This window comes from Gavialis gangeticus, unplaced genomic scaffold (assembly GCF_001723915.1).
Source record: "Gavialis gangeticus isolate Ggan-Ray unplaced genomic scaffold, GavGan_comp1, whole genome shotgun sequence".
Taxonomy (NCBI): Eukaryota; Metazoa; Chordata; order Crocodylia; family Gavialidae; genus Gavialis; species Gavialis gangeticus.
In genome coordinates, this window is record NW_017728994.1 from 49,254,915 (window position 1) to 49,263,917 (window position 9,003).

A 9,003-nucleotide genomic window follows, 5' to 3' on the forward strand; every position below is an offset into this window, starting at 1 on the left:
TCTGTACTGGTTTGGATTTGGAGAAAAAATAAAGCCTGTATAAGAGAGCTGGCTGGCTTCCTTTTCAGACACTTGTGCCATTTGGCCCAAACTCTAATTAAAGTGCTACTTATTGAATGATCAGTCTTATCATGGGGGGTGGGGTTCATCCTGGTATTTTTAAGTCACCGCTCGCCACGCACCGCAGTGCAAAAGCTCCAGTCTGTTCTCCTATGCCGTCACCCTCGTCCTTTATTGCGCGAAGAGCCCCTAATCCTGGCCTGGGCTCCATCACATCTGGCGCTGCACAGATCCAGAACAAGGAGGCAGATGCCGCTCCAAAAAGAGCTTGCAATCCAAGCGTCCGACCAGACAGACAACAGATGGAGACAGACAGGCAGACAGGAAGGGTGCAAGGACGCAGCGACACAGTGCTGCTCAGCACGACAGCAGCCGTCTCAGCAGGTCATCTGCCTAATCACTGTGGCTTCGTCTGGCAGTAAGAACCCGTTAGCTGCATTAGTCTCGAATCAGATGGGAGGCAGGGCAGATATGCACCTTGCAGACTAACTACATCAAACATATAGAGAGCAAGCGTTGGTGAACCAGAAGGGACCGTGCCAGACAGCTTTGTTTCTGGAAAGGAGCCTTCTGAAAATGGCTTGAAGCAGCTCAGGAAGGCTTTTATAGCACGTGAGCACATTGCCTGCCAATGCTCCCCACAACAGACGTGCAGGGGGAAGTGTGCACGCAGCTGCCACCTGCCCTACCACCTACCAAGCGGCTGTCGACACCACACAGCCAGGGAACAAGCTGGACTGGTGTTCAAGTCAAACAAACCGGACCTGTGGATGAAGAGAACAGCTGGAACAGAGCCAGCAAGAAATCGTCTGACCCACTGACCTGGGCAGAAGCGATTGCTGCAGTCATTCCCACCTCCTGCGATCGTCCACCAGCACAGATGGAAGCAGATCACAGACATCCCTTCCCTGTTTTATTGGCTGCCCTGGGAAGGTGCATCTCTGCCCTGCCTTCTCACTAATAGCAATAACTGCAGGGAGGGCACACACGCGCCCTGCCTCCGGGTCACGACCACGCTGGGATCTGCTGATGGCGTTCCTCCCATGTTGATGTGACACCCACTTCCTCCCCACCCTGCAGGCAGCGACGGATGACATATCCTGCACAACGCGTCATCTCCGCGCAGAGGAAGGGATGAGCCGAGCACGTGAGGAATATGCAATTATCTGCCCGTATCTCCCCGCATACAGACAGACGTGTCACTCACCCGAGCTGAGTTGGCCATTGAACCCGTTTTCTAAGCCAACAGTGCATAAGCAAGTGATGAAAGCAGTAAAGCACTGGGACGGGTTATCCAGAGAGGTGGTGGCACCTCCATCCTTGGAGGTGTTTAAGACCGGGTCGAGGGGCCTTAGGGGTAACACAGCCATCCTTAGGGACCCCATCCCGTGACACCTGGCTAGATGGAGCTTTGGCTGGGATGATGCAGTTGGGGCTGGTCCTGCTTTAAGCAGGGGGATGGACTAGACATGACCCCCTGAGGTCCCTTCCCACCCTATTTTCTATGGTCATACCTGTGTTGAGGTGGGGCAGCCTTTGACAGAGGGGTTTAACCTCCCACCACTGGATCTGTAGCATGATGCACCTTATCCTTTCTACTACTACCCTTCTCCCAACATGCTCCCTCAATTAATACTTAACAAAGAAAAACAAAGGTAAACCAGTAAAAGTTAGATGCCCATAAGCTGTTACCTCACCAACAACACTTCCCCTTTCACTTCCCTGGCTACATAGCCAGATTTTTCCCAATCTACAATCCAAGGCCATTTTTTCCTTTTTAAGGTGTTTTTTTTAAATTATATCACACACACACACACACACACACACACACACTTTAAGGAGTTCCTACACTGATTGGGGATTTTAAGATCACATTGGTCACCTCTGCATGAAAGGTCTGATTCAAAGCTGGGTGAAATCACTGCAAAGATGATCATTGTCATCCCAGGGGTTTGGTTCATAACAAAAGCAGGGACTCAGCACTACAGTGGTCTGAGACTTTCTACATTGTATTTAGCCCTGAATGGGAGACGTGACGGCAGTGTTAGATCCGCTTGCACTAATTCTGAAGTTTGGTTAAACAGAGCTCACAATGAAAGGTGGGACTGGCAGCTTGCAAGTCACTGGACTCTCATTTTGATAACCATTTACAGCTGTTGCTCCACATTCATTTGACCTCTAGGGTTATTACACTGAGTATTATAGTGAGAATCACGACTACAGGAAACAAAGACTTTACTCCGCTACCTGAAACCCCAGTTTCCACATGGTACAAAAACACTCAGAGAAGAGTCTCCCCTATCTTACAATCGGGTCAAGATCAGCTCATTGAAGTCCTGCCACAACTGACATGAAGGGTATACGTAGGGAGAAGCAAGTGGGCAATTCTTCATGCAGGGCAGCTGCATCACCCCCCTGTAATGAGGTGCAGGTCTCAGGGGCTGGATCCCAGGTGCAAAGGGTGAAGGGGATGATAGCCTACTTGCTGCAGGATGCTGGCTCAGCTGACAAAGATGATGGCCTGGGCTCAGAGGAAGTTAAAAGCTCCCAGGAAGGGAAACTGGGGAGAAAGAAGGAGATGGGTGCTTAGAGAAAAGCACAGGGACTGTTATTCCTTCAGGTCTGAAGGCAGACCAGAGGTTTGATTTGTGTTTATTCTTCACACCTATACTTGTTTTGTTTGCTGTTGTGAGATGCTTTCCACATGTATGGTAAATGGACTGGCTTTTATGAGGAAACTGGCTCCTGAGTCTGGTTAGGGGAGTATCAACCTGCTACACCCCCTTTCACAAAAATGCAGGTTCCTGAGTGGAGGTTCAGGCCCCAATAGTGTATTATCTATTTAACTTTTCAACAGCTGGGCAGAACCGTGTAAGCACTTCCAGAAGCAGAGAGCTCTTCCAAGGACTGTTCATAAATGCAAACTAAGAAAGCAGCACATGTATGTGCATGCACTCATACACTGGCTGAAAAGTGTATTTTGCTAATCTCTGCTTTTAAACCAGCATCACCTGTAGAAGCCAAATGATAAAACAATCAGACTTGCTGATACAGAAGGTGTCTAATCCCTGTGTAGCTAATGCAGCATCTTGCTTCTGCACCCGAGGCCATCAACTCCTGGGTAATCTCTGCCGGAGCAGTAGAAAGACAAACCTATTGCAAAAGGTCCCAGCTTATCTGGGAAAACTTGAAGAATTTCCCCCTTTGCATTCAGTTTTCTCCTCTTCCCCAAGAAATGCTTCCATTTTCCCTTCCATGACTGTTACAAAATTTAATACTGGAAAAGGAAGGTCTGGAAGGAAATCTTAGTAGGGTAAGAGATGCAACATGCACTGCTGTGGAAAAAAAGCACAGAGTCCAAGGTTGTGCAAGTGTTTGGGCTCTTGGGCCATGTGTTTCTCATTTGGGACATGCGTGTGGCCAACGGGAAAGCTTGTTTCCTTTATAAAATGAGAATGCAACAAAGGAGGGCTTTGTTTGGGAGCCAAGTGACAGGCCAGTGCTGCATTTAAAAGCTAATTGCGGTGCCATGGGAGTTATGAATCACTGCTTCAGGGCCCCCACTGGTGGGCATGAAATCCCCACTGCCCAAACAGCCTATGTGCTTGGCTAGGGAAAAAAATGCAATTGTACAACTCTGGGTAGGAGGTGAGAATACAGCAGTTTTAATGCATGGAGGGCTGAGCCAGGGACCCAACTCCAGAAGCCTTAGTGATGCTGATCAACCCCCTTCTGCCTTAGCATTTCCTTCACTAATTGCTCTGGAATTAGATACATAAGCAACTCCATTTCTGAGACACTGCAGCAGTTATTGGATCCTTTTCTTTTGCATACTTCATTTCCCCTCTACACATCATTCACGTTGCAGAGCCACACAACTGCTTTGTCGCCGACGCTTGCCAGGTCCTCATCCTGGGGATTCGGGTATGCTGCACACGTTAAGCTATTGGGCGCATCTCTTCTTTGGGATCGCCAAATCCAGCTGGGCTGGACATGCACAACTTGCATAACATTTTATCTTCTTTCTGAGGAAGTCCCAGCCAGCTGATTGTGCCGCAGTCCTTTAGGTGAGGCCTTAAGGAAAGCTTCTCAGCTGATGTTAATGCACAGAATATCACTGTCCCTTTCCCAGCTGAAGATCAGCTGGGCCCTAAATATATACACCCCAGAGCTATTTGTGCAAAGAGCTAAGCTGAAGTCTTCCCCCTCCAGCCGCAGGCTGCGACTTCACGAGCAGTGCTATTTTGGTGATTTCTCACATTCTAGAAAATGCTTTCTAAAAGGGTCAGTATTTAGATGGCTAATTTCCAGTTGACATCAATGGGAGTTAGGCAGCTAAACCCCTTGAGGATCCTGGCCTAAACAATTTAGGAGCCCAAGTCTTTGCTTTTAACTGGAGGGGGAGTCTACCTTGGATGCATACATGTGCAGCCCTCCACATATAGAGCCATACAGAGAACAACAGCATAAATCAGTACTCCAGTGTCAAGCCAGTAAGCCTGCGCATGTGCCATTCATTCTGCCCCTGGTACCCACAGATGAGATGTTTTACTCGATTGTATCCTGCAACAGTCGTCCAGTCTTGGGTACAGCCGCACGTACCCATGTGACATCTTGTCACACTTCTTCTTTCCTCTTCTTCAGGGTCCACTGGTTCTCTGCCGAGAACACTTTATAGCCTCTTCTATTCTCTGCAGATCAGTTTTTGAACCGGATGAGCACCGACTCCCCCACATATTAGTAATTGCATGGGGTTTGCTTTCTGCATTTGATTTGCAGCTCCCCACCATCCACTGTAACACTCGTGCCCAACCTTCTGGCCCCAAGGGCTGGATGAATGGCATGGGGTCACTCCACAGGCTGGATACCAGGTGGAGCTGGCACATAGGGTTGGTCCAGGGGTGCAATCCTGCATGCCCAGATCCAGCCACACACTGGCCCGAACCCATGCATCCAGAATCAGCCATGCTCTGGTACAGTTAGGTGTACAGGGCCTCATTATTTGGCCCTCAGGGCTCCCCATGGGTCAAGAAGTTTGGAAGCGCCAACTAGTGCAGTCACTGCACCAAGTTTCTATACCACTGGGCAGTCCCCACAAGCCAGATGACAATCAGTAGGCTAAATCTGGCTCGGGGGTTGTGGGTTATTCAAGGAGAGGAGGCAGAATTCACAGATCTGAGAACTTGGGTTAGCTCATGCATAGGTAGAAGACCATTCATTACAACACCAGACCCTACACGTACAACTCATGAAGGCAAACGCTGTATTTATGTTTACTGCCCATCATGACTCTACAGGTTAGAAACTGTACTGAGAGCGCCCAAATTCTGCAGAAATTAGTATTTGGCCTCTATTCTTGCCAGGGAAAACATCCTGCCTGCTAACCAAACAGACTTTTCCACGTACGTGTATGGCAACTTAGGGCAGAAAATGTTCTGTCACTGCCCATGTTGAAAAAGTATCTTTGCCCCTTGCAAATGTTTCACCGAGATGAGTAATATGCTGGTTCAACCAGAAAAAAAAAAAAAACTACCTCTGAAAAGGGGTAATAATTAAAATGATGGGGAGGAAAAATGTTGGCCCTAGCTGCACGTGGGAGGAGGGCCAGAGGCCAAATCTCATGGCTTTGATCTTGCAGGTTGGAAGACCATGGAAAAATGCTTTGCTAGCACCAAAGAGCCATATTAACCAAAGAGCGGGGGCAGACCCATCTACAGATGTGAATCCAGCACCAAGCAGCCAGCCACGAGCAACCCCTGAGAGCACCAACCTCCCCCTCTCTTCTAAACCCACAATCGAAGGCCACTTCCAAAATGAGGCCGTTATAGAAAATCATTACTGATACGCCAAGTGGGCTCTCCCAATTCAATCCAACCCACGCTGAGGATTAAACCAGGGAAACGATTGTTACCAAAAACCAAACCCGTGATGTTTTCCTTATAGCATGGCATTTTAGAGAGTTACTTACAGTCATGGTTGACCATTCCCAAAGGAAAGGTCTTCAAGTGACATTTACTTTTTCTAGATCGCCTTAACTCGGGAAACTAAAAGGCTGCCTGCAGATCCCTAGACAAGGCCTTTGAGGCCAGGTTCGCGGGAGAGGGCTGTCAGCCCTGCCATTCACTTCCCTCTTGCTTCAGGGGTCCGCTAGCCTCTGAAACATGGCTTAACCCCCACCTGCTTTATTGAGGCCTTTGCCTCCAGGTGCAATTTCAAGGCAGGGTTGCCTTGACAGCTTTGTTCATCAGGTCTGGGTTGGGACAGCTGAGCATTGCACTCAGCATCCAGGGATGCAGCAAATAAATTGCTTTCTCTGCAGTTTCCCCATCCTGGCACGCTCCCCTCCAGCTGCCCTGTTCTTGGCTACCCGCCTCCTTTCCCATACCTATGCTGAAGAAGCATATGGGCAGAGCACTTTGCTTGCACAGCTGAGCTGGCATCTTGGGCGTTTGGCTAGATGTGGAACAAGCGTCCCGGCATCCCGGGGCAGCACCTCCACCCACAACACGCCCTGTACCTACACACCAGGATCTCCACCTTCCCGCACCACCCAGCAATTATCTGCTGTGCTGGAAAGTATGCAGCCCGCAGCACGCACAGCGCTGCACTATTTAAAGGGACGCATGGACATAAACTGCGACAGAGGAGATTCGGGTCCCTAACTGCGAGAGCAATTAAGCACGGGGACAAAATTGTCTACAGAGCTTGTGCAATCTGTCACTAGAGGTATTAAAAGTGCAAGTTAGATGAACACTTTCCTGGATTTGTTAGATCCTGCCTGGAGCGGGGAGAGATCGCATCCAGCCCTTTTGCTGGAATAATAAAGGCAAGGGGTGTCCTTTAGGCTATTTTAAGGGTAGGGGTGTTCGTGCCTCTCCAGCTCTTCCTCTTGCTCCACATACATCACAGCCCCCAAACCTACAGCCTATACTCCTCTGGTCTTGAGTAGTAGCGAGTGCAGGACAGGATACATCACTAGTGGAAGGATCTGCATGGTTTCTGTTGCAGAGCAGCCCCCTCTGCCCTGCACAGGAGCCTCTCCTAGGACTGTCCTTTTACAGCAAGGCTGGCTTTACAGGACTACCGCAGTTAGGAGTGTGTGACTAGGGAGTCCTACCTCCAAACCACAAAACTATGTCAGCAGAAACCTGGGTTTGGATGCAGTTCATACTGGCAGGAGAGTGCTATGGCCACACTCGCTGTTTTAGACAACTGAGAGTATTTTTTTTTGCTAGTATAAAGTTGCATCTCCACTATGAGCGGCCCCCGGGGCAGCAAGCCCTTTTAAGTGCAGACAAGCCCAGAGAGCTTGGGAAGGGCTTGGGAAAACTGGTTCTGCTTTGTGGTGGTTTCTGTCTTGTGCTCGCGCCCAGCATCCTGTGTTCGGCTTCACGTGCTCTGTGAGCAGCAGATGCATCCAAGAGCACAACTGTAGATACAGCGCGCAACTACACTCTACTGTGCTGTACAACCACCAGTAGCAACGGGAGCTTTTCCCTGGCTGTCTAATCCCCTCCAAGTACACGTAGAAGGCACCAGGGAAAGAGTGCCAAGAGCAACACAACCACGTTTTCACTAGTAGGTCTACTGGTGCAACGATGATGGGAAGATCCCTTCCCTTTCCCAAATTCTAGCACAAAGAAAGCCCCCAGATGTTGCCACCAATGTTCTGCAGTGAAGCATCTCCCGATTTGCCCTGGCGAGCGATGCCAACATATTTTAGAAAAAAAGCAAACGCACACAGTAATAGTTTCATAAACAAGCAGTCCTCGCTGCCAACCCGTACGTTGCAATCCCCTAGGAATCTAAAACAGCCTGACAAAAAAAAACGTTGTTAGTGGTAAAACCCAGCCAGCCCTGTGCAACTTGAACCAAAATTTAAGCTTTCAGAGCATGCCGTTCACATTGCTACCATCTGACAGTGTCTGTGGGCTCCTTGATGCGTTTTGTATAGACTAGGCATGGAGGATGAGATGTTATGCGCTGGGACTCGGAGCCTACTGAGGTTTCTGCACGCGCTTAGCTTTGTGTGCTGCAAATAAACCGGCTTCAGGCTGGCGACTCCCAAGCACGCTTCACCACATGCACTGAGTTTGCAAGATGGGGTCCCACTGGCTGCTGAGGGGAGTGGAAACGACAAGACTTGATGGTTTGGTCGACGCTGGGAAACTCTGGCTGGCTGCGTCACGTCTGTCTGGGGTGCGATTCATTATGTTTTTTTTATATCCTAGCATGGTCAGAACGATACTGCACGCAAGTGCTTTTGTCTGTAAAAAACTTAATGCATTTAGGGACTGGGCATAAGTTACATCGGCAAAAGCACTTTCCGGCCAGTAAAAGCTGCATCTTTCTGCTAGAAAAGTTTGCCGTTATAACTGCACTGCTGCTGCTATCCCACCAGATCTCCTCTACTGCAGGCCACAGACATGGTAGTTGGGAACTGAGAAACGCCGTCCATAAACCTGCGTCCTTTAAAAGGCCAACAAGCAGCAGCCGCCGCCTCACCCCTTCTCAGACCCTCGCCTCGGACACAGCCAACCCCTTGCACAAAAAAGCGTGACAGGGCAGGCGTGTCGAGAGATGCGGAAGGAAAACCTCTGCCGACACAGGCCGGTGTTGAAACTTGGCTTACGACACCCCGGTCTGTAACCAGCCATAAATATGGAGGGCTTGTATTTGAGGCAGGTCCTGAACACCCCCCCGGCAGCTCCTAAATATGCAAGCCAACGTGGTTTTGTTAGCCTCCCTGGCCACTTGATGGGCTGCTCGCCCCCTCCCAGACAGCAACCGTAGCCCAATGCACGGCTTCCACCAGCGGGGAAGAGTTCACCCCAAAGTCTTTTTTTTTTGGGGGGGGGGAGATTTGATCCAGACCTCAAATGGCAGCACGGAAGGGGAGCAAACGGTTGCATGCAGCAGACTCGGGGAGGCCGGCACCCCCTG

General features: G+C 49.7%; 1 protein-coding gene across 1 annotated transcript in view; it reads right to left on the reverse strand.

Annotated features, from left to right (window-relative positions):
- Positions 1–9,003, reverse strand: part of ITPRIP (inositol 1,4,5-trisphosphate receptor interacting protein) — a 30,315-nt gene that overhangs the window by 21,105 nt on the left and 207 nt on the right. The window lies entirely within an intron of this gene.